The sequence below is a fragment of the Emydura macquarii genome, unplaced genomic scaffold, assembly GCF_026122565.2.
Source record: "Emydura macquarii macquarii isolate MOO-44397 ecotype Brisbane River unplaced genomic scaffold, CSIRO-AGI_Emac_v2 contig_3477, whole genome shotgun sequence".
NCBI lineage: Eukaryota > Metazoa > Chordata > Testudines > Chelidae > Emydura > Emydura macquarii.
Window position 1 is genome coordinate 7209338 of NW_027133614.1, and position 25496 is coordinate 7234833.

A 25496-nucleotide genomic window follows, 5' to 3' on the forward strand; every position below is an offset into this window, starting at 1 on the left:
GACAGGATCTTCTGTTGATCAACTCTGTTAGCATGTGCTGAGACCCTGCTTTGAAATGGTGACTGATTCCAGCTTACTGATTGAGGAAATAATGGCTTATGGACCTAACCTTATATAAGGAGTTAAAAGAAAACCTTTGGGCGCAGGGAACTAGGCTCAGGACAGACATCCTAAAAGGAAATCCATCCACTTTGTGCTGGGTATAAACAACCAATCAAGATGCAAGGCAGTAAACAATAAGGCCCAAGTTGTTTTAATTTGTCTTTATGCAAGTCTAACTATGCAGTAATTATAGTGAAGAACCTTTGAAAATCTTTGCAAATTTGTAAAACAAACTTTGGGGGAAAAAAGACTGGATAAGGAGATGAAATTTTTACAGCAGCATTTTAAAAAAACAACAAAAACTCCCTTTGTTCCTCTCTACTAATAAAGCAAACAGAAAAAGTGATTGATTGCTTGGATACTCTGGGACTCTTGACATCTGGAGGGATTGGGGCAAAAGTGTCAAGACAAATTTAATCTGCTTCTAGAATAGTGGAAAAATATTTGCATATTAACAAAGCTATACATGCAAGGGAATATTGCTTAATTTCTTGGAAAATAAGAAGTCAGATGGGACTAGAGATAGGGAACGTTGCTGTTCTGTATCTGGGTTGCTTGACATTGGCATTTACTGAGTGCATAATTAGTGTTGCAGCTGGCATTGTTACTGACTGAACAACACCACTTTACATTTACAGTGGTGAATAATGACTTCTATGTTCTAAAAGTTAATCGAAATGCAATCACATATCTTGTTTTTAATTTTTTTTTCAGAAGGTTAAAATAGCAGAGGTGGCAATTTATGTGAAACGCAAGTCATATGTTCAGCAAAGTGCTATCCATAAATGGGCATACTCTGTAGAGCCAGTAATTCAACTGATGTAATTTGACATGCCTCCACTGATTTCAGCATACGCTCATCTTGGTTTTATCCCATTTCTATGTTAGTGATCCTAAGTAGCCTGAATTTATCAATTTTCCATTACTATGTAATATAATTTATTGACAGACCCCCAAACCTTCTGCCACATAAGCCTAAATTAGCTAAAACAAGTTAAAATAGCAATGAAGACACACAACTTGACTTTCAACTTGAGTTAGCAGCACAACCTCAACCGTAGGCTCACCTTAAAGATATGTCTACACTGCATTGAGCCTAACCCACCCTACCGTCCACACACACACACATCTTTCTGACTTGGATCAGCAGGCCCTCACCCTGTGTTCTAGGCCCCTCCCAGGGTGTAGTGGGTCTGAGCCGAAGTCTGCTAGGACTTGAGTCCAAACCCCATCATTTTGCAGTATGGAAAAAGCCTGGGTCCCCAGACTCATGAGTCCTACCAGGCCTGTATTACTTGGTCCTTCGACCCCAGAACTTCCCACTGTGACATTCCCCAGGGTAAAATCGGGACTGATGGATAGCTGTGTCCCCTCAATTCTCCAACATGCATTGCCTTTTACACTGCTTCACTGTGAGAACCACTACTCCTGGTCTGCCCACACACAGCCTCCAGCATGTAAATCACTCTCAGCTATACTGTATGAGTTCTATAGCATGCCACCCATGAATTACATCAGAATGCCCACAACAGCAAACTCTCAGTCCCAGATTTTCCCCCAGTAATGTGTGTCTTGTACTTCCCAGTACCCTCCTGGACAATACAATCTCATATAAAATCTGTTATTTCATTAATAGAAAATATGCACAAATCTTATTTTCCCAGATGAAGCTTCCCAAACACTTCAATTCGAATATGCACTGGTTTAGATAAAACAATAAAACCAGTTTATTAACTACAGATAGATTTTAAAATATTACAAGTAATGAGGCATAAAAGTCAGAATTGGTTACAAGGAATAAAAGGTAAAATGAAAACCAATACCTAACTTAACGGGACAAGTGAATTCAAAGTGAAAATCTCAACACATGTTCTAGCAGTTGTACTGGTTGATTCTTTCAGCCAGGATCCCTCCTCAGTCCAATGATGTTTCCTTTGTCTCTCAAGTATTGTCGATACCATAAGTAGAGAAGAAGGGAGAAATGATTTGTATCCCCTGTTCTCACTTATAGTTATTTTCCTCTTTGAAAATCATCTCCGAGATTCAGAACACTGAAAGTCTGTTTGCGTGGGAAACTCCCACTTTTCCATTGCCAATATGTAAATTTCTCACTCACACTCTTCTTTTTGCCAATGAATGGATGCTTAACCAGGTGATAATCCTTTTGATTATGTTGGTACCTGTCTCAGGTGTTGGCTAGCCTTTTGTCTCTGGGGAAATGGTTTGAAGCTGTTTCCGTAGACTTGGAACATGTCTCATACAGTAGAATTGTATAACCTTACATACAAGGTTACCACACATATTTTATCAGGACAATAATGATCAGCAAAGTGTGAGTTTTCAAATGATACCTTACAAGGCATACTTTGTACAAAATTTATCCTAGTCTTATAAAAAGGGTGAACATTGGGATTACAGACTGTCTCACCCACTCAATTCTCAGCTACCAGAAGCAACCCCACTTGTTTGAATACAGCTGCTCAGCATTTCACTCTTCCTTTCCACACTGACTGCTCACCTGGAAATAGAATTGACAGTCTCCTATGTTAGCTATGGCCACTGATGGGAAGAAACCCTACCAAGCACGCTGCTAACTGGCCAGTTGTCAGTTTTTATTAAATGCATGTTTACAAATACAGACTTTTGTGTTCACACAGGTGTAATGAGCAATATTTATAACATTATTTAAAGTTGAATTACATTATGGCAATTCATTAACGGTAGCTTAGAATATGTCAAGAAATATATTTATGCCATCCCCTTACAAATTGTATTTCATTCCTTATTCATATTGCTGTATACATTAATACACATATTATTGCACCTCATCTATGGGGCTATGCAAACCTATTATATGGGCACCCAAAGCATCCCTAATTTTTGTTGCACATGTAGATCCTGCTCTAGTAATTACAGATGCAATTTCTGGGTATGTTTAATAGTTCAGGAAACAGCTGTGTTATGGGTCCATTCCTGGTGAAATGGCTTTTCTTTGTCCTTGCAGACATCATTCAGCACACAGTAGGCCACAATAATGTGGATGGCATTGACATCAATGGCATCCAAACAGTTCCCTAGACAGCACCAGCAGGATTTCAATTTGCCAAATACCCATTTAACCACCATTCTACAGCTACTGAGAGTGTAGTTAAACCTTCTTTTGCAAGGTTCTCTGAGATCAGGGTATGGTTTCATAAGCTAGAGCAAAAGAGGGTACATGGGGTCGCCTGAATAACTGTGGAGACAATTACTCCATTTCTAACAATGACATTCAATAAGACAAATGTCCCAGCTTGTCCATTAAGGTAAAAAATCAATCTCCAGAACAGTGCCAGTGCATCCCATGTTAGTGTCCATGCATCTGCCTCTGTGATTGACCAGGGCGTGCATAATGATGAAGTAGTTAGTATACATTGCAGTTGATGTACTCATGTACTCCTTGTAGAGGGTGAATTATGGGCACATGACACTAGGCATCAATTACTCTGGTGCAGTTTGCAAAGCCCATTCTTTCAGCAGTTATTTCAGGGACATTGTTTATGCCCACTACCTTTGAGTAAATCACAATCCTGATTGTTTTATACCATCACCATAACCCACACAATTGATTTGCCAACACCAAACTGGTTAGCAACAGATCTGCAGCTGTCTGGGGTAGCTAGCTTCCAGAGGGCTATAGCAGCCTGATTCTGGATGTCATGCCTGCCCCTGTGTGTATGTCCTATCACTGAAGAATCAGGGTAAGATGTTCACAAAGATTCAGGAATGTCTGATTCTTCATGTAAAAGTTCTGGAGCCACTACTGGACATTTCTGATCTGCATGATGATGTGATCCCGGCAGTCTGTGGTCATGGCCCTGCTCCAGAAGCACCAGTCTACGTATGGGAAATCTCTGGCTTTGACAAGAGCCATGAGAATCATCAGCTGGGTGGAGTCTGCCAAATTTGCATTCCACTCTGAGGTGCCTTCAATAGGCCAAACAATGTCGCAGATGTGTCCACCGGCTTCTCAAAGATGCTTTGCTCCTTTTCTGGAAAAGGAGTGAAAGTACAAGATGGAGAAGTTGTTCTACCAGTTCTTGATCCATGTTGCTAGCTCTGGTTGTGGAGAGTATGTGGAGGCAAGGATAGCTTGTTTGGATGTGTTGGTGGGTTAAAACAACTTACAGTCAAGTGCAGTGGGAAGGAGATACAAGCATCTTCACAATACACCATGGACCAAGGCTGAGAGTGGCTACACCTGGTGAGGGAACTAGGAACACTGGGAAACACACAAAAGCAGAATGTCTGACTTGGGTCTGCATAGGGAAGTATGGATACATCAGCATAGTTTTGAGACCTGGGTATTCACTGTATACCCAGGTTTACTGTGCTGTGTGGATGCACAAGTACAGGCTTGCAAATGCAGGTCCATCAGACCCAGGCTTTAACTCAAGCTGCTAACTCCAGTTAAAGTCAAGTTGCCATGTCTTTGCTGCTATCTTAACCCAAGTTAGCTAACTAAAGTTAAGAACACACTTTATTTTTAACAGTGTAGATGGGCCCTTAGATGGAGAGTTGCTATGAAGCTGGGCCTATGAGAGTATAGTCAGGAGCATTGAGTTGTGGGATTAAAGACATCTTCACAACAACCTCAAAGCACAGTATGATGCATTTATCCTTTAACCTTTATCCTTTTTTTCACTTTGATATACTGTATCACATTTGGTTTCACTAAACCATTCTTCTGTATAACTTTTTTTTTTTAATTTAAATGTACAAAAGAACAGGGCAAAAGTGACATGTTTTGACCATACAATGGCAATTGCACTGCTCCTTTCTCTTCAGTGTGAATCCTTGGCATATTTCTCTTACAAAAAGACAGCCCAATCCTGGGAGATTCTTAGTGCCTCCTGCAAGGTTCTGAGCTCTCTCAACTCCTTTTGATTTCAGCTGAGGATGTTATATAATTTGCAGTGCTGGGCCCACAGTAGGACAAAGGAAAAGTTTATTTTTAAAAATCCAGAAAGCAAACCCATTATTATTTCTTTGTTTGTATTAAAGTAATGCCTAGAAATATTGAGGCCTCATTGTGCAATACACTGTACATATATGTACCATATATCTGTCCCTATAGCTTACATTCTGTATAGACAAAGGTTTGGATAAAGGATGTAATATTATTTTCCCCCACTTAAAGATGGGTATCTGAGGCACAGAGAGATTAAATGACTTACCCAAGGTCCTATAGGAAGCCTGTGGCAGAGTCAGGAATTGACCTGAGACCTTCCAAGTCTCACTCCTAGTACCTTAACCACAAGAGACTCCTTTCCTTCAACCATCTTGTTCAAATCTTGTTCAAATTGTTCAAAATTCATAGTCCACTAGCTGATCCCAAATTCTTTCAGGGTAATAATCATCCTTTTTATTGTAAAATTAAACCACCATATATGCTATGGGGAAATGTAAAATGCTCAGCATGCATCATATTTTTCTAAGAGTTAGTAGCTTAGAAAATTAAGTAAGCAACCAATTTCTGTAGTTGAACTGAATATATTTTTAGTTCTGTTATTTCTCTGAAAATGTACAGATAACCCTGTCATAGCTATCTGGTGCATGTTATTTATTAAATCAACTGCATAGAGAATCGTACTTTCTGCATAAAATACGTAGAAAAGTTGGCTGAATGATGCAAGTATTTCTGAAAATTTAGTTGTTCATTTTCATTTAGCCACTAGTGTATCCATGTTCCTTTTCTTTATTCATCAGTTCTCCTTTCAAGGGAGTACAAGCCATAAGCATGTACATTAACATGCATAAATAATTTTGAATGTATACAAAGTAATATTAAAAAAAACCTCACCAAATCCTTATAATGTAAATTTCCCTAAACACATTTCACTATACTTGAGCATACACTTGGGCCTGACTGACTATAGCATTACTATAGTTTTATGCTAGTGAAAATGTTTTAAAATCAGACTGGAATGCTTAAGCACATGCCTAATAATAAGCTCATAAGTATTCCCATCAAAAGCATGTGCTTAAGCATGTTGATGAATCTGTGTATGTATATAGGAGATTAAACTTCTACTTATGGCATATGCAATTATTTGTCTATAAACAACACCAATTTTCAAAGCAATGCAACTTACATAAAGCATAAGAAAAGCTACCAATCATCCTAAAATATGATTGATTCATTTAGTTCCACAAATCATTTGAATTTTAGATTATGCACATAAATTGCTTTCTGACTAGAACAAATGCCTCATTACTTAAGCATATGCTAATCCAAGACTGTTGATAACATCAAAAAGATGAGCTGCCAGGACAGGGAATAGAACAAACCACAGGTAGATATATATTTACAACCAGTTCTGCTCTCACTGTCAAAGTTTGCAATGAGTGAGAACCAGATCAGACTGATGTGGACCCTCTTTTTATTCTCATTAGGCATATAAAGTTACTGTAGAAAAGAAGAATGACAAAGTAAATATAGACACCAATAGTTTTGTGGAGGGAAATATGTGAGAAAGAGAAGAAACCATTTAGATAATTTCCTACTTATTAGCAAGTCAGTGGGTGTTGACAGCACCCACAGGCACATATTTTTTGGTCCCAGGATATGAGAGACACCAAGTGACTAGGGCAATATCTTTTATTGGATCAACCTTAGGCACAAAAAGTTGATCCAATAAAAGATATTATCTCACTCACCTTGTTTTCTCTTTTCCTCTTTATAACTTTTTGCCTAGTGGTTAGGGCAATTGCCTTGGAGACCCAGCTTTGAATCATCACTCTGGAGCAGAGATTTTAACTGAGCTCTTGCCCCTGCCAGATCAGTCTAACCACCAAGCTATAGGCCATTCTGCGATGGCTTGCTCTCAATTTCTCCTGTTGAAGCTACTCCAGAGACACAGTTTGCTGGCCTGAAATAGACTTTTCCAATTTGCTGGCAAATTCCAAATATTTTCAGAACCAGAACAAAAATTGTTCCCTGATTTTTTTGTTTGTTTGTTTGTTTGTTTGTTTGCTAGCTGAACTGAAAAATCTATTATTTGTACAGCTCGACGCAACACCTTACCGGACAGGGTCATAATACTCTGTCCAGAAATATGTACTATACAGATATGTGCTAAGTCTTGAGATGGGATGCACAAGAAAAAAAAATTCTATTCTGTTCTATATGTTCTTATACCAGTCTCATCACCATAATATCTGAGTGCCTTCCAGATGTGTATTAAGTGATGTGACTAAAACTGCCAAGTATATTATGTCTATTTTCTATGTGCTTCTATTAGAGAAAATAAAGTGGAAGATATTTAGAGAAGAAAGTGGAAAGGTTTGTGATGGTCCTTAGTTCATATGGAAGTTCATTGCAGAGTTTCAGACTAGCCCCTGAAAAAAATCTGTCTCCCACAAGAAGAGAAAGCAAACATAAACTCAAGTATAGGGCCAAATCTATCCCCGATACAATGTCTTAGAAATTGATGGAGACGCATAGGGAATGAATTTGGAATATGCTGTGCATTTACAAGCATGGGGAGATTGAGAGAGAAGGCTGTGAAGGAAGAGAGAAACAAGGTTTCTCAAAATGAATAAGGGAATATTAGAGGAGAAGTTGTGGGTAGAAGTGATGACAGCATTTAACATAGTGCTTCAGCTACATAAATGCATACATAAATCTTTGCCAGCTGAGGACCATGATGTTTGTAATTCCTTTTCAAGGTATATATTTCTAAAACAAGACAAAACATGCAGATTATAGTGAATAAAAATTGACTATTGCTTTGCAATTTGTATAGCCTTGAATGTCATTGTTTCTTCAACAATATTTTCTGCAAGTGAATGTGGAAGGATTTATTTTTCAACAGATTAGATGTGAACTTTATGCCCTGTTTGGAAGATGATCTAAGAAATGCAGAGTTTAGGCCCTGATCCTGCAAGCTCCTATGTATGATCAAACTCCTGTGACATACTTCATGTAGTTCAGTGGAATTCTGTGCAACATTGGAGTCTGCCTGCACATAAGTTTCCAGGTTTGAGATTTTAGGTACAAAACCTAGACAAGTGAGGGTTTTTAAAGGATTTTTGTTACATGCTTTTGGCCCTGTATATTGTGACCATCCTTTCCCTCATCTTTTTTTAAAAAAGAAAATGTTATATAAAGACACAGCACCACCTAATAATTCATGTGATTTATATTCAATGTACTCTTCAAAATGACATACGGTGTAAAGTTGTTCAACAAGTTGTCAATGAAAGGTGAAAGTCTGCCAGGCTGTACTTTCAATTCCAAGGCCTTCATCCCATTGTATGTTGATTACACATTCACCATCATAGATTTTAAAGAAGGACTTCTATGACTTCCTGTCTGTCCCAGCATGGTTTTCTGTGGAACAGTAGGACATTTACTGAGCAAATCCCACTTCAAACTCAGAATCAATCAATTAGTTTTGTCTGATTTTGTACATGAAGATTATATTTAACCTCATTGCTACAATTTGTCAAACATTTCAAATAATTAATCCAAATCCAGTCATGTTTACTTGTTGAATTTTTAAAATTCATTATTAAAACATTATTTTCTAATAACTTTGCATTTGGCAGCAGTGCCATTAGCTGGGGCTTGACAGTAATCACAGTGTGACCGGAACCGCTGCATATCTCATTAAAAACAAACTGTATGGAATTTCAACAAAATGATTTTAGGGAAAAAGTATTTTAATGAACAGAATGCTTTTAAGCTGAGCTCCTTTAGTTAAAATACATTTCATAGATTCGATATGACACAGATGTGTTTGGTCCTTAGAACATGTAAGTACGCATTTTAGGACAATAGATGAAATGTGGAGTGCTTTGGACCAACCTATCTTCAGTTACACCCCAGGAACTCTTCTGAGTTCAGAGGGGAAAGACAGATACGCGTGAAAGTAGAACTTTAGCTCTTTTTACCTTTCTATCAAATTCAACTCGTCAATGCCAATTATGATTCATTTGTCCCATTCATATCAATTCTGAAAGAACTAAAACATACACATTAAGACAATGCACTGAGTCTAATTCATTCTGGAGGCTTTGCTAGTGGATCACAGACTGAGAGTCTCCAGCTTAGAAGGTCCACCCCAAAGAATCCACGCTCTGGATGTGTGAGTTTGCTGGTGTAGCCCGCAAAGGGCACATCTACGTAGCAATAACAGGAAAAAAAAATCTCACGCACACGATGCACAGCAGTGAGTCTCAGAGCTGGGTCTGCAGATCTTGCTGGGCTTCAGAGCCTGAGCTCCAGCACAAGTGGGGCCATCTATACTATTCTGAGCACCATGGCATGATCCTGAATCTGCAGACTCATGCTCGGAGACTCATGGCTGCAGGTCTTTTTTTTTTTTTTTTTTATTGCAGTGTAGAATAAACAAAGTGACCCAGGCTGGAAGGGGTAGGGTCAGGTCACCACTGAATCAGTTAGATAAGTATTATTGACAACGGTCTCAAGAAGCCCCAACTGGAACGTGTAGCTGCTCCTCTCTGAAGGAATCTATCTGGGAAAGCAGTAGCGGTACTGCTATCTGCCGTCCTTTGAGAGTGAATCTGCCAAAATATGGCCTTTGAAAAATCAGAGTTCGTACATGCTTAGTAAAGAGTTGCTAGAACATTGCAGCTAAATTCTCTGAAGATTCTGTCCAAACAGAGAATGCTTCAGCCCAGGGCTGAGCAGGATTTTCCCTGCAATTACAGCTCTGGACTGGACAATGGAACTGAAAAAATGGAGCCTGTTCCTCCTGGGCTCTCAATGCTCCTCTTCCAGCCCCCACCATTGGGATCAGGCAGTGTGAAGGAGGAAATTAACTTATTCAGGTGCATAGGGTAAAAGAGCTGGACCTGGGGAATCGACCAGTGAGAGGAGGAGGCCTAGGAGTTGTGGTTGGGGGAAGTCTGGGACTGGTTGGGCAAGGAGACTAGAACTTGGAACCAATGCTGCATGGAGGAAGGAGGTGGTGTGGGAAGGAAAACAGCTCTGACAATGAACCAGGGTGGAAAGGGAGAACTGAGACTGATTGGGCAAAGAGAGTGGGACGAGAAGCTGGCGGAGGTGCACACTAAGATTGAATTAGGAGTACAGAGAGGGAGACTGGGGAGTCACTGGAGATGGGGGGGGGGAGCACCGTGCACATGGGGAGGAGAGGGGACGACAGGTTGGATCAGGAACAGCGATGGGCTAGGAATGGCTGGGAAAAGAGACTGGGGCTTGAGAAGAGAGCCTTTGATGTGGAGTCTAGATTGGTGAGAGTAGGATTTAGTAGGAGTGGGATTAAATGGAAACTGGGACTTTCAGCCCTAATGGTTACAACTGCAATTTTTTAGCTCCTGAAGTCAGTCTTATAATGGGATGTGTTGGATAACCATTACAATAGGCGAGCTACAAATATAAAAATATAAACAATCTACTGTTGCCTTGATAGCTATGCTTTGGAGAAAGTAAAGTGGGAATTTTATCACCCTTTTCTCTTCTTCTCTACACTTTTCTTTGTGTAAGTGTAAGTGTAAAGTTGCAAGCCAAACTGGGATCACAGCACTGCCAACTGCAGGCATTCAAAATAATGAGTCGGGTCCCCCCAAAATCCTGAGACTGGCTTAAAAATCATGATTTTTTGAGCTCTTAAGATTCACTTGAGTTACATTTTCTCGCCCCTGTGTTTGAGGATAAAGGCTTGCAACTTTTTTCCCTTTTCTAATGAAGGCTGAGATGCTCATGTTATCACATCAGGCCCCTGTTATGTTAAATCCTTGGAAAGTACTTGTATTCAGAAAGAAATCAGCATGGAACACAGAGAGAGGCAAACCCATGAAAAGTCTTTACTGAACTACACTAAAAACCAGCCAGGACTGTCTGAGCTATCCCCTAATAGTCTAACCACTGCTATGGCAACAAGCTAAGCTCTGTTGCTACAGCGACCTAGGCAATAAGGCAAGACACAAAATACACAACAACCCCAGTTTCTGAATTTAAGAAAAGCACCAAATATCACAAGACTTGTGATAAAATTGTTAGTCAGCAAGACTGAGAACTTAAATGTCAGAGTGACTAAGTACAGGTGCACTCTCTCCTTCACCTTTCTATCTCGTGTGTTTGCATATATGTGTGTGTATATAAAAACAAGAAGATTAAGTGCATAATCCAACTCTATCTGAAATCAGTGGAAAGATTCCAATAGACTTCAGTCTGAGCTGAATGAAGCCTTTCATGATAAACTGATACCATAAAGGAATGCAAAACTAAGATCCCACAGTAAAATAAAAAAGTGAAAATATTATGTTTTCTATGCAGCAATATTGGCTAAGCTGAACTGTGCATATATTCTACACCTGTTTTCCAGTTAAATGTGTAGATTACTACTCTGTTAGGTATGTTGTTTTATTCACACTCACACACACACGATAAAACAGTGGTTCTCAACCTTTCCAGACTATTGTATCTCTTTCAGCAGTCTGATTTGTCTTGCATACCCCCAAGTTTCACATTTAAAAACTACTTGCTCACAAAAACAGACATAAAAATACAAAAGCGTCACAGGACACTTACTGAAAAATTGCTTACTTTCTCATTTTTACCATATAATTATAAAATAAATCAATTGGAATATAAACATTGTATTCACATTTCAGTGCATAGTATATAGAACAGTATAAACAAGTCGTTGTCTGTATGAAAGTTTAGTTTGTGCTGACTTCACTAATTCTTTTTACGTCCCCTGTTGTAAAACTAGGCAAATATCTTGATGAGCTAATATACTCCGAGAAGACCTCTGCATATCTCCAGGGGTACACATACCCCTGATTGAGAACCACTGTGATAAAACATACAGGATGTGCAATGAAATTGAGTTAACCTTATTGTTGCTGCCTTAGTTTCACATTTACAGATTTTTTGTGTTTATTGTACTTTAATATGGGATTACTATAGCTTCTTAACTCTCTATTTTATATGAAGATAATATAGGAAAGGAAGAATGAAGTCTAATCAGAACCAAATAAGTCAATCATAAATAGCTTTCAGTACAAATCTGGATGGTTGGGAGCCAATAGACGTGTAGATGATGAGAACAGATAATGCAATATATGAAACTATCATAAAATCAGTAGTGAAGCTACAGCAGTATTTTTTTTTAAAAAAATGCCCACCTCTAGCTTTTGTATCTATCCTCAAATGATTTTTTTCAAGGGTTGTAGAAAACTGTTCCTAATCTGCACTAACTGGTTCATTTTTAGTGAAGTGCTTTTTGGAAAAAATCTAAATCTTTTCAACTAAAAATTTTGACCAAATGTTATGGGTTTATTGAAATTTCACAACCCCTTTTATTTATATTCTTTTGTGGATGGGAAGGCTGTAGAAAGGACACTCTAGCATTTGGGCAGAGGGGTCCTCCAAAATATCTGAAACAATGTTAACACTGATACTTGGGCATATTTAAAACAGTCTGTTTTTAAAGAAACTACCGGGTCGAGTGGTATTATTCATTTTAAGTTAGGTAAGAAAGTTGGGAACAAGAATATAATTTGTGATATGTCTAAAATTTGAATAAATAGTTTGTGTGCTCAGTGTATCACAATCATTGAATGAAAATATTATCTTCCCATAGGATATGATATGCAGAAATTACAGTATTTTATCTAGGGACCCCAGGTGATAATTGTGAACTGTACTGACATCTACAATCTCCACTGGTATGCCTGCTATGTTTTTATTTAGTCAGCCAATCATATTGTTTAATAATGTTATAATCATGTCTTACTTTTAGATGCAGTTCTATTCAAGACATTTTGAATTTTAAGTAATACAACAAAGGGATTTCAAGCTGCAATAGACCAGCTGTGTAACAGTGTTTTCTTTGTTATCCTCCATGAGTGAAATTCTTGGCTTAGCTAACAGCCACTGAACATCAGGTATTTTTGAAATAGTTCAAGAACAACAAATTTTAGGACAACAAAAACCTTGAAAGTACATGCAGGATAGTTCATTAAACATTTCCGACACTAGTGATACTAATTCAGAAACCATGGAAAGTTGAGCAGGGCCATAGAAGGTGCACATCTTTCAAAACGTTCATTGGACCTAGAATGTGTCTCTTGGAAAAATCTAATTTGCTGGGATAAGGGGTTGACTTGGGAAATATACTATGTGGATGTCAGGGAGATATGGAAACATAGGTTTGTTTATTTGTTGCTTATGCTCAGTAAGTACCTGTCAGTTTCTAGGCAATAGTCAGTTTCCAGGTGGAGATTTTGCAAATGTTCCTTAATATTTTTGCTTCTTTTATACGTTGTTATTGTTCTGCCTGGATGGTGTAGAGAATTCTAAAACTGTGTAAGGGGAGTGGCACAAATTTTTGAATGAGTGCATGCTGTCTTTTTCACATGTCCAACTAACCTGTACAAATCCCACAATATGTGCAAGGCAGGATTACATCCACACTAATACCTATATTGTGCACGCACACATTGACTATCATCAGGAGACTGAAGTCCTAAACTGGACACCTCCAAAAATGTCCAGACATTGAAGGATATACCTCCTTGGACAAAAATATCTGAAATTCATACCACAGAATACCACAGAAATAATAATTCTACTTACAGAGATGCCCAGGCTGCTCCATACCTAAGGTTGCATTGAAATGTGCACTTAAAGCCTGATTAAAATCCCTCTATTTTACATTTGAATACATGAATTTAGTTTCTGTATTTAACATAAATCTTTAGAGGATAATGGTATTTTCCATAATAATTTTTTATCAAAGATTTGGTACCTTTGGCACAGATTTTTTTTTTTTTTAATGAGGCCTTCCCCCCCCCCCCCCCCAAAAAAAAAATCCTTCATTCCTTTTTTTCAAGTCTATTATACCCAAAGAATCACAGTTCCTTAAAAAAAACCTCACAATCACACTCAAATTCACAACTGTATCTTTGATCTCATTCTTTCTCATGTACAAATGACACATTATACATTTTGCCAGGACATGTATTCAAAAAATGACTGGTCAAAAATAGGAAGGTGGGGGGATTGGGGGGGGGGGGGGGAGCCGGGAAAGGTTAAAATTCCATGTCTCCAATATTTTTTATTTTTTATATATATGAAATTTACCATCTAGCTCTAATTTTTATTGATATCTTAATGTATCTGAGGTCTAAGTTCAGGTTTTGTGTGAGTGTTCGGATGTGTGCATTTGGAATTGTTTCTATGTTTTTAAAGGAAGGTGAGTTTGTTGGGGAGCTGAGACGTCTGAGTATGTTTAGGTATTATGACATTTACATGGTAAGGCATTTGAGTTGAAGAAGGTACAAATGTACATATTGGCTTACTTGGTCATTTCTTGGATTTTTAGTGATTGTGTTGCTAGCAAATGCACTGAGCAACTTTAAGTTTTGTGTGGGATTTAAAGCATTAATGATAGAATTTCATTGGACAAAGCCCATAACTTCATTTCTCAATAGCATAATAGTTAGAGTCCAACCTTACAGTCCTGGTCCAGGAAAAAACTTTAAGACACAGAGTCTGTGAGTGGTTCAAGGTAAAGAAATACTCAGCTGCAGAACTGAGACACGAACTGGAATTCCTGAGTACCCAGTCCTATAATTAGCCCCTACTTTCCCCTCTCAGATATATGGATGCTGTCATCTCACATGTATGTATAACTCCCACTAATACTGATAGAATTTATGTATGAATATCTACTGGACACTAAGTACCTTAGGTTTGTCTTTCTCTGAAGGTGAAAAAAGATTAAGGAATGTGAAATTCTCACTTTACCTGTGTAGCAACCAGAACTGAGTTTAATAACTACAGGAATATTCTGAGTACACATGAACAGTTTTGTCTATTTTCTGTCCCTGTCTGTAGACTTTTTGTCTGTCAAGTTGACACAATACATTTGAGATATAATCCTCACAGAGAAATTGTATCATGCAGCATATCAGATACCGGGGGGGTGTTTTTTTACTTTTACTGAACTGTTTGTCAGAGACAAGTACCTTGGCGAATAGACTCCTCCAATCTCAGCATTGTTGGGGATAGTGGACCTCTGATTAAGGATAAGTGGAAAATTTATATGCAGGCAGATACTCAAGAACAATTGCTAGAAGAAGCAGCATGGGAAGCATGGATTATGCTCTGATAAAACTACCTTAAAAAAAGTTTGTGTCTTTATGTCAACTGAATTCAGGTGAAGTGAAGATCATACTCTTAGCTTCTGGAGACCAAGGGTTGGTAGCAAATGAATTTGTTGAATGATTGCCACAGGATGGTTGAAGGGGGTTACTTATTTGCCTCTGAAGGGCAAATAACAGTTGGATCATATCCATACCATTGGCTTTAAGCAGGATTCCCTATCCATGGTGCGAGGAACATGTTGCAAAGGAGTGGAGACTGAGTAGCTTTGTAATGCCATTATCAGAAGCTGTAGACAGCATGGCCCAGATCTTTAAAGCTCTTTAAATGGTACAGTGCATATCTGACTTAGGAGCCTAATTCTTATTTTCGAAAGAGATTTAAACCCTTTCACAGTCTAAATCCGATGATACTGCTAAGTGCCTAAATTGCTATTGAAAATGAGATGTAGGCTCCTAAATCATTAGGCATTGCAATGCTAAGCATAGAATTCTGTAAATAGCTTTAAAAATCTGGGCCCATGTGCCTGAGTTACCTAGCTTGCTGCTGCCAGAAGTGGCTTATATTCAGTGGCTAGAATTACATACAAGATCCTCAGTCATGATTCCACTGCTAACTGTACTAGCCCCAAGTGAATGCCAAACTGGGTTCTTAGAATTTCTTCTTCCATGAGTAATTTTGAATGGGATAACTGAAATGTGCTGGCATTGGGTACCGGGGGTAGTCCAGATTTTTTCACTGGTCTGCTATACAGAGGGGTCAGACTCCAAACCAATTTTGTAATGTGTCCTATTTTTAGGGCTACTTTCCCATTCTTGAGGTGCTGATAGGTCATACTTTCTTTTTATTATTTTTCTGATCCTAGCCCATTAATTTCAGGTTATTATAATAAGGTTAAGGCATTTTATTACTCAGCTTTGTCCACCAAAACCACTGTTTCCCCATACTGGTTCCACATAACCTTTCTCTTCCCTTTGGCTACAAGAACATCTTGATTTTAATGTGAAGTCCTGCTTAAAATCAATAACATGATATAACCCTAACTTCCTCTAAATGTAGTAATTAATCTCTGAGCAGTTAAGACGGCTTTGGACTCGTGGAGAGGGCTCTTACTTTAAGAGAGAAATAAGTGGACACACTCAGGATAATCTTTCCTACTCTTTTTTTATTCACTGTATTTGAATAGCTCCTTTTGATTTCCTTGAAGAGAAAAACTAAATAGCAAAAGCAGCAGAGCTTACAATTGACAGGTGTACCAGTGGTTACAATTTCAGAACTCTGGGAAAAGCAGCCATGTGTGAACACTTTTAAAGGTCTATCCATTTCTCTGCAAGCTGTTTCAAGACACTACTTCTGACTTTATTTCTTTATCCCATCAAAAGCAAACTAAAATCCTTCTGTAAAAACATACTGTTAGCCAGTTACTACTAGCCACCAGCCAGGAGATGTATGTGATTAAAAAGAACACCTTGGGTTTGGAATATCTGATTATAGTTCTGGTTTGAATGAATGATAACCAATATTAAACCATTCTGTATGAAAGTATTCTGCCTTGGGGACAATAGGTGAGATAATGTGCTACGAGAACATTGGTTTAACACTTCACCTGAGTGCTTTAAGCAATCAGTCAATAAGTCCAATCCTTGGAGAGAAGAGGAACTGTTAGTACGACCTGGTGCAATGTATTTTTTTCATGTTTGCCATATTTTTATAGTATGTTAAAAGTATGTAGGAATATAATATCCTCATATATCAAAACAGGAAATGTTTCATTTTAATTTGGAATACAAGTGTGAGTGGATTTTTTTGGGGGGAGTGGGGAGGGTTAGTTTATTTTGGGTTTTTGCTTTCTGTAATTTTCTATATGTTTTGGCATGATATAGTTCATACAAACAAAAGAAAGGGAAAGAAATATAATCCATTTAATCGAGAGGAAGAAACAATGTTTTTTCTGGTCAGCATGTAATGGAGTGTTATTTATTTGCTTATTGCCTATAGGCTGTAGTTACACCTAGGAATGACTGGCACATAAATTAAAGCAGGGGAAATCAACTTTTCTGGTTACATATCACTTTTTAAAAAGATTTACACCAGATCCAACAATAAGCATTTCGCCAAGATCTACCTTCCGTACCTTGAACTACAATAGCAACTTTTATAATGTTACGAAGGCCTAACAGGTTAGCTGGATATTTTCTATAGCTACTAAAGATCACCTACAATACTTTTAAAATGTCTTTTAAACATATTAATAACTAGATTATATTTTGATTAACGTATGTATTTGAAAGGTCCTTGATGCAATTTGCCAAACATAACCTTAGTCTCCTGACTAAGATTTCAATAATTTGGGCAATTATTTTGTTCAGGGAATATTTTTGCTTGCTTTCATATTTGTCTCTCATCTGACATGCAGCTCATTGCATTTGCAATAGGTCTGATGTTAAGTAGCCCTGTGGCATTTTTTCTGCAGATGGGAGAATCCACATAGTATCAGGTGTCTTGACCCTGCCCTTCTCCTGACTCTCCTTTGCATCCTGGACACGGTACAGAGAATAATTACATGGTTGAGCTCATTGCTGTGAGGGAGCGGGGGACACACCTTCCCACTTTCTCTCCTCTAACATGTCAGTAGAGCCACACCATTTCCAGTTCTAGAAGGGTGTCCTCCGCATCTACCCTCAGCAGGGGCGAGACTTGTTCGAATAATAGATATGAGAGCTGGAGAAAGCCCACTAGTTCAGGAATAAAACCCTCTGAAATTGCTATAATCCTAGGATAGTGAATATCCTATGTATTATGCTTGGTCGGCGCAAAAGCCAAGAGGATGATTTCTAGACAAAGCCTATTTTCAGTTTAGGTATGATACTCACATTTTAACATTATTAAATGCTAACTGCATGAGTAGTTCCAGATAACACAAATGTCTGTAATAATTTGAAGGGGGTGGGGGAGATAATGGAAAAGCTGTCATACCTTTGTAAATACAGGTTAACCACAGCCCAGAAAGGGGAATTGCCTTCAGTTTAGCCTGTGAAATGGAAAAACACTTGCTCTCAGATGTATATTTTCAACTAGCAAAACAGTTTGAAATCTGTGGACCGTTCACATTTTAAAAGGAGTATCTTGACATACTGACACAGAAAAAAAGATTGACCTGGCTTTTAACTTTTAGGCTGTTAACTTAGTCTGTTAAGACACCTTGTAGGCTCAATCAAAGCACTTACTTTTAGAGCAAGATCATATTTTTCTAGTGATTCAATTTCAATAATCTTAAAAACTTGATTCCTTAGAGTGTAGAGTAAGGAAGAATTTCTTTTGCTGTCCTCATAAAACAGCAGGGAAAAAAATTGTTTGTTAAAATGGGAGCTTTAGTTGGTGATCTGTAAGCACTTATATTTTTGAAAAACGGGGTTGGATTTTGTCTGGTAGTGAATGAAGATGAAGAGGGCTCCAGAAACCTCACACTTGGAATTTATGCTGTTTGGAGCAGTATATTGTGGAGGTTGAGGAGATTTTTCAGTTCACTCTGGTGAATGTGGTCTGTCATTTGAGAACTACAGCTTTATCACCTCATAGCCCATCTCAAGCTACTGTGTTGGCCTTTGCTTTCACTCCTACGCTACTCTACCTGCAGTTTGCTATCTGAAGTCACTTTAGGCAGGCAGGGTGAGCATTTAATAACCTGTTCCCCATATTGTACCAGCACACTGTGCTTTCCTTGTTGAGCTACTGTTCTGATAGAGTATTGCTCACATGAGTTTCTGAGGTGACTTTCTGTTAAAGGCTGTTGTGGTGCTGCTTTTCTTGGGACAGTTTCTAGTAGGCTACAAACCTCTAGACAAATGTGTAGCACAGCTGGTATTTCTGAAGTTTCTTCCTGTTTTGTAGTTATCTGTGTGTGTTTTTTGTTACACTGATCTGTTTTGTTCTTGTTGATTTTGCTTTTAAGAATTGCTTTTAGACAGGGGCTGTCTTTTGTTTTAGAGTAGTCAGATTAAATGTTATGGGTGCAAGTCACACAGAAATTCACCCACCATTCTCCACAGTTCAGCTCCCATCATTCCAAACAACTGTCACAAATGTGTATGAATGAGAAAATACATCTTTGATACAGGTAAATGTTATTTACCTATTAGAGAGGTGAGGAGTTGAAGCATCGAAAGAATGAGATAGAGTTTGTCACAGCCATTACTCTGCTCCAGGGAAGTAAACTAAGGCTTTCCCCTTACTCCTTCCCGCAGCCCTGAAACTCTCTCTGCAGAAGAGAGAACAGGGAGATACTTGCAAGCAAGTGAGTGAGAAAAGAAAGAAAAGTGACTCTGCCCCGAAGTAGTTGGCCAGCCTCACAGAGGGAATAAACTGACTTGAAAGAAAGGGTGAAGTAATGCCACTTATCTGCAGGTAATGGAAGAATTCTATCATAACTCATGCTCTGGTCTGCCCTTGTAGTCACACAGCTACCAGATGCTCCTTATTCAGGTTCAATCCCCTTGTCCTGTAATTCTCTGAAAAACTAGTGACTGTATGTTTGCCTTCCCTCCCACTCACGCTCAAGGAAATGGGAAGATGGAGTAGCAATAGGGGGTAACTGATTCTATTTTTGCTATTCAAAAATTGAGTGTTATCACTGATGATAAATTAGTAGCATTTAGTCTTGCATTGTGGTATATTAATTTGCTAATAAAGTGCTAGAGCTCTTCATTTTGCCATTAAATCTGTTACAAATATGCTGGTATGAAAATCGTGAGAGAAATTTTGAAGTCCTTACTCAGCCCATTTAGACAATGGGAATTTTCTCTGAATGATAACCTCGGCATATGGTTGTCTATAATCTCTAACTAGACCAGTGAGCGGAGGATTAACTTGATTTCCAGTTCTTGTTTTTCATTACATTGACAATTACTAACTGTGTAAAACTTTGTCTTGAAACCTGCTGGCCATATTGAATCATTATGATAGCACTACCATTCTCTTCAAGAGAGCATATTGCGGGGTTGATTCAAGCCCAAAAAGTTCCTAAAGGCGAGTTCTTTTAAAGATGTTTTAATTTTTCAAATAAAATGCTGGTGAAACTCTACCATTGGAACCATTTCTAGGGAGCATGCAACATGTACCATTAACACAGCATGTTTCACAATGTAGTGACTCTAAAGAATGGTTGCTGTTCAGTGCTGGGAAGTACCAAAAGAGATTCCATTGTCAGTGATTATAAGGAGTTTTCATGGAGCTTTAAAAAAATGAAAAGAAACTTAGGTTTTTTTTCTTCCGTTAAAGCCATCTATGTATCATCTGAGCTTCTCATATTGATAGAGATAGGAATCTTCCTCATGGACTATAGCATTTCAACTATTAATTCCATCAAATGAGTATTTACATTGCAAGCCTGATTCCACTCTGACAACCATTTTAAATTGGGAGTAGGTGCATTTAAGTCAATGGAGTTACATTAGCACAAACCCACTAGAGATCAGAATGAGGCTATAGTTGTATGCACTGCTTTTACAAATATGGGCTGCTAATGATTTAAAAGTTGAAAGGAGGGGCTAATTTTTTGGTGAAGACATGCCATACTGGGGCTGGGAAGATATGGGTTCAATTACCAGCATGTCATAGACTTCCATTGTATCTTGGGCAACTCACGTAGGCCTGGTTCACACTAGAAAACTAAGTCCGTTTAACTACGTTGCACAGGGATGTGAAATCCACAGTGTAGTTAAGTCAATCTAATACCCAGTGTAGCCAGCACTAGATCAACAGAAGAATTCCTCCATTGACCTAGCTACCATCTCTCTGGGAGGTGGATTACCTACACAGACAGGAGAACCCTTCCATCAGCGCAGATTGTGTCTATGGCTGAAGCAATGCAACTGATGCTGTGTCATTTCAAGAGTAGACGAGCCCTTAATATCTCTGTGCCCATCTGTAAAATTGGGATGATGATATTCCATCTGCTCCACCTATTTGTTTTGTCAATTTCCATTGTAAATTCTTCAAGACACGGACTCTTACTGTGTGTTTGTACAGTGCCTAGCAATGGAGGGGCCTTTAGTTGCTATTATAATAAAAATAATTGATCAGTACAAGGTTACACTGCATGTATTTTCCAAAAGTGTGACTGACTGTATGTAATTTATCACTGGGACAGACTGCAGAGCCCTTGGTCATGTTGGTGACCTTATTTATGCAAATAGTCTTAATAAAGCCGGTGGGACTACTTACATGGAGAATGATTCACAGTACAAATAAGGGTTCCACAGTCTGACCTATTGTGACTAGGTACTCTGAGGTAGATTGTTTCATCAGTGTACAATTCTCTCTTATTATGGACATGAATCCGGTTATTGTCAGTGGTAGAGTATTTATAGCATCACAATTATACTAACAATCTCAAACAACTCATGTGACCATGTCCAAAGCTTGCATGCAGCCTTATTCCTCAGAGAATCAGAGAAAATAGCTGATTGTAACTTACTCTGAAAGGAAGTTTTCAGAATCAAATAAAGAACATGGAGAATGAACATATTTTACTATAATCAATGTGGTTTTGACAGTGTGCAGCAGTAATTTCCAGATCATTGTGAGTAGGTGTAGAGAGCTTAGAATACTTTATCTCTGTGCTTGTTTCGTGTAGCAGTTGATGAACAGTAGATGAAAATGCAGTGGGGGAAAAAACCCTTGAGACCAAGAGGTATCTGGCATGTAACCTCCAGTCTCTGATAAAAATACCTCAAATCTAAACTACCAGAAAAACTTGTCTTCAAAGTGACACAAATCCATTTTTGTAAGGAAGGGAGGAAAAAAAGGGTACATACACTAAATAATGTTGCTGAGATTAGTAAACATGAACATGTTACAGTATATTTGTTTAGGAAATAAGAAAACACTTCTGCTATTGATCTCCTCCCCTATGTCCTCAGAATGCAGTTCCTAATCTCTTTGTTTGCACTGTGCCTCTTGTTAAGAGTGCAATCTGTGAACGGAGGTAATAGGCAATTCATCTAAGGACTGGCTTTCCAAACATGATAGTCAGGTTATCAGGACAATAGCAGAGGTCATAAAATGAAAGGCTTTAGAAACCCACTGAAAGTCAAACTCAAATGCCAACTTACCATATTTTCCCCCCTTTCTCTGATAGCCAAAAGTAAGAATGCAGGAAAAATGAAGCAAAAATTCTGAATTTAGTTAAAGTGAACCTCTTGGTGTCCATATTAGAGAAACTACATTTATTTATTTATTTATTTATTTATATTACAGTAATGCATAGGGTATGTCTGCACTGCAGTTGGGAGGTGTGATTGCCAGCCCAGGTAGACAGACTCGTGCAAACATTGCTAGCCACCGGAGTCCGTGCCCATCCAACACCCTGGATCCATCTTTGGGTGGCTAGCCCCTGCTGCAACATCCATGTTGCTGTTTTGCACACTAGCGTCTATCCATGCTGGCAATCACACCGCACAGCTGCAGTGCAGAGATATCGACAGAGGCGACAATGGTGATCAGTTCCCCATTGTTCTAGGTGCTGTGCATACACATAATGAGAAACTCTTCTTGCTCTGAAGAGCTTACAATGTAAATAGATAAGACAAAGGGTGAGAGGGGAAAAAACTATTATTCCAAATTGGGAAACTGAGGCACCAGGGATTTTAGTGCTTTTCCCAAAGTCTCATGGGATGTCTGTGGCAGAGTTGGGAACTGTTCCTGTTCCTTAATCGGAAACCCTCCTTCGTCTCTACATGACAAATAAATATGCATTTGTGTTTTTGTTTTTCAAATATCTTCAGCTCCTCCATGGAATGGTTCAAAAATAAGAGCTATTGTATATACCCAAGGTTACTTTCCTTTTCCCTTGATAAGTCTCGATTAATTATCCTTGCTGAAAGACTTTTTCTGATGTGACAGAATGCAAACAAATTGACTGTGTGACTTACTAAGCTCCTGCTGGAATGGAGGGAAAAATTAAAAAAATAAATCAATAGCAAAACAACACAGAGCTTATGCTGTGACTTAATTCCTTAGAGCCAAATTCTTGATCACTGGGCAAAGCCCAGCCGAATGGGTGCCCATATACACAGCATCACCATCACAGAAAAGGGGAATGGGATTTTGACTTCTCAGAGCATAGAGCTGTATTGAAGCCCATGGGCTTCAATAGAGTCAGCACTACTGAGCCCTACACAAAAAGTTTTAGACCAATGGTTCGGTCAAACCCCATCTCTTCCTACCCTCCAATCCTTCCACTGTCCTGGTGCTGTCTTGCAGCATTGTAGGTTAATACCTACTGATATTCAAGGTCTTCCTGCATAGCTTCTCTGCATCTGTTGCCTTCCACAGCGGAAATGTGGCAACAACTCTATTCAGTGCTTTCTGCTCCTCTAAGGGGAGGGGCAATTTGGCGTCAGATGTATGGAGATTTTTAGGCATCTAAAGATGCAGAGGCTTAGTGGCAGTTACAAAAGTGTTGAAGCAGATTAGTCACCTAACACTCATTGAAGTCAATGGGACTAAGGCATCTCACTCAAGGCTTCTGTAAATCCCACTAGGCACCTATGTGATCTATAGGTGCCTAAAAGCCTCCATAAATCTGGCAGGGAGCTCTTTAAAAAGCCTCCTAATCCTTTTGCATGTTCCTACTTAGTTTACATGCTGAATGAATGCTGGTAATTTACACATAAGGCTGTAAAGTAAAATACATTGTCACTTTAAATGGTGTAGGGGGAAGTGCATCCACAGAAATGTGTAAAGTTTTCCAGGTAATTCGTACAAATCCATTTAATCTCACCCTAATTGAGATTGTACCGGATCTGGACTCCTTATGGGGAATTTTTTTCAGCAAATGCTCCATAAAATCAGACCAGTGAAGGGGACTGATTTGACATAATACCTTCCCCCCCTCCAATTCATAAGGTTCATCTAAGCATTGAATTTGAATTGAAAAGAATCTTTGTGTTTTTTAAATTTGTTTTCCCCCAAATCGGACCAACTGATGAGTTCCAGTTGATGTCTTTGCAGTTAATAGTCAGATATTTTTGCATTAAGAAGAATGATTGGGCGAGGTGGAGGGGGACGAACAGACTGATTCAGTATCCTTCCCTTTCTAGTAATGCATGATCCCTTGAATTCAACATTTATTATTAATTACTTGTTAGCCCCAAACAATATACTTAGTGCACAATATGTTGTTCCTGTCCTAAAGAGTTTATCATCTAAAATAAGAGAGAGAGACAAAGAGAGGAAAAATTGAAGTTTGAGTAGGGAATAATTTAGAGGGTTTTTTTGGTTTTATTTTATATACTTTTGGAATTCACTCGCTAGTTATGGGTACTGCGAGGTTTTTAGGGAGGATTTAAATGAAGATTGGGTAGTCACTTATGACAAAATTTTCAAACATGAATGCCCTAAATTATCAGCAACCAATGTTCAGATCCTTCAGCACAGTGCCCCAATGAAACTACAGCGGGACTGGGGCTCAAATCCATATTTAGACAACTAAATAAGTGGCCTGATTGGTCAGAAATACTGAGCACTTGCAATTCTGAGTGAAGCCAATTGTTCGAAATCTATTTATGTAATAAGGTGAACACAGAAAACACAGTGTAGTAGTTGCCTGTGTGTACTATTGAACTAAGCAGTTGAAACCTCACTATTGTATTACCTGGTTTACAGTATTAAATCAGATATTTAAATCCTGCAGTTTTAATGTTTTAATAACATAAGTTTTATTTGGGTTTTTTGTTTTTTATTTGGGTTTTTTGTTCTTTCTCAAGGGTCGGTGGTTTGGGCTTTTCCCTTTAAAGAAAAAGAAAAGAATCCAGATCTGTTCAGACTTCAGAACATGCATGCTTTCCTGGCTTTGCTATTGGTCTTCACTAGTTCTTTGACTTGGGAGCAGGGCTGCAGGCCCACAGAGACTATCAGACTGAGGGCCTGATTCTCCATTGCCCTACACAATGTGTTGTCACTTACATCCACTTTGCACTGGTGTAAATGACGACTCATGGGGCCTTCCTTTACTGAAAGTAAGTGTTGCCAGCTCTCACAATTTTATTGCAGATCCTGTGAACTCTAGGGTTTTTGCTTAAAGCCCTAGCTCTTGGATCCTTGTGATTACAAGAAAATTTCGGCTTTCATTTTCAAAAGGTAGGTTTCTAGCCCTCATAGTTGCAGAGGAAAGTTTGAACATGTGAACCCTAAATCTTCAAACAGTAAAAGGCAAATAAAAAACCAAACCAGTTTTTAAAAAATCTTT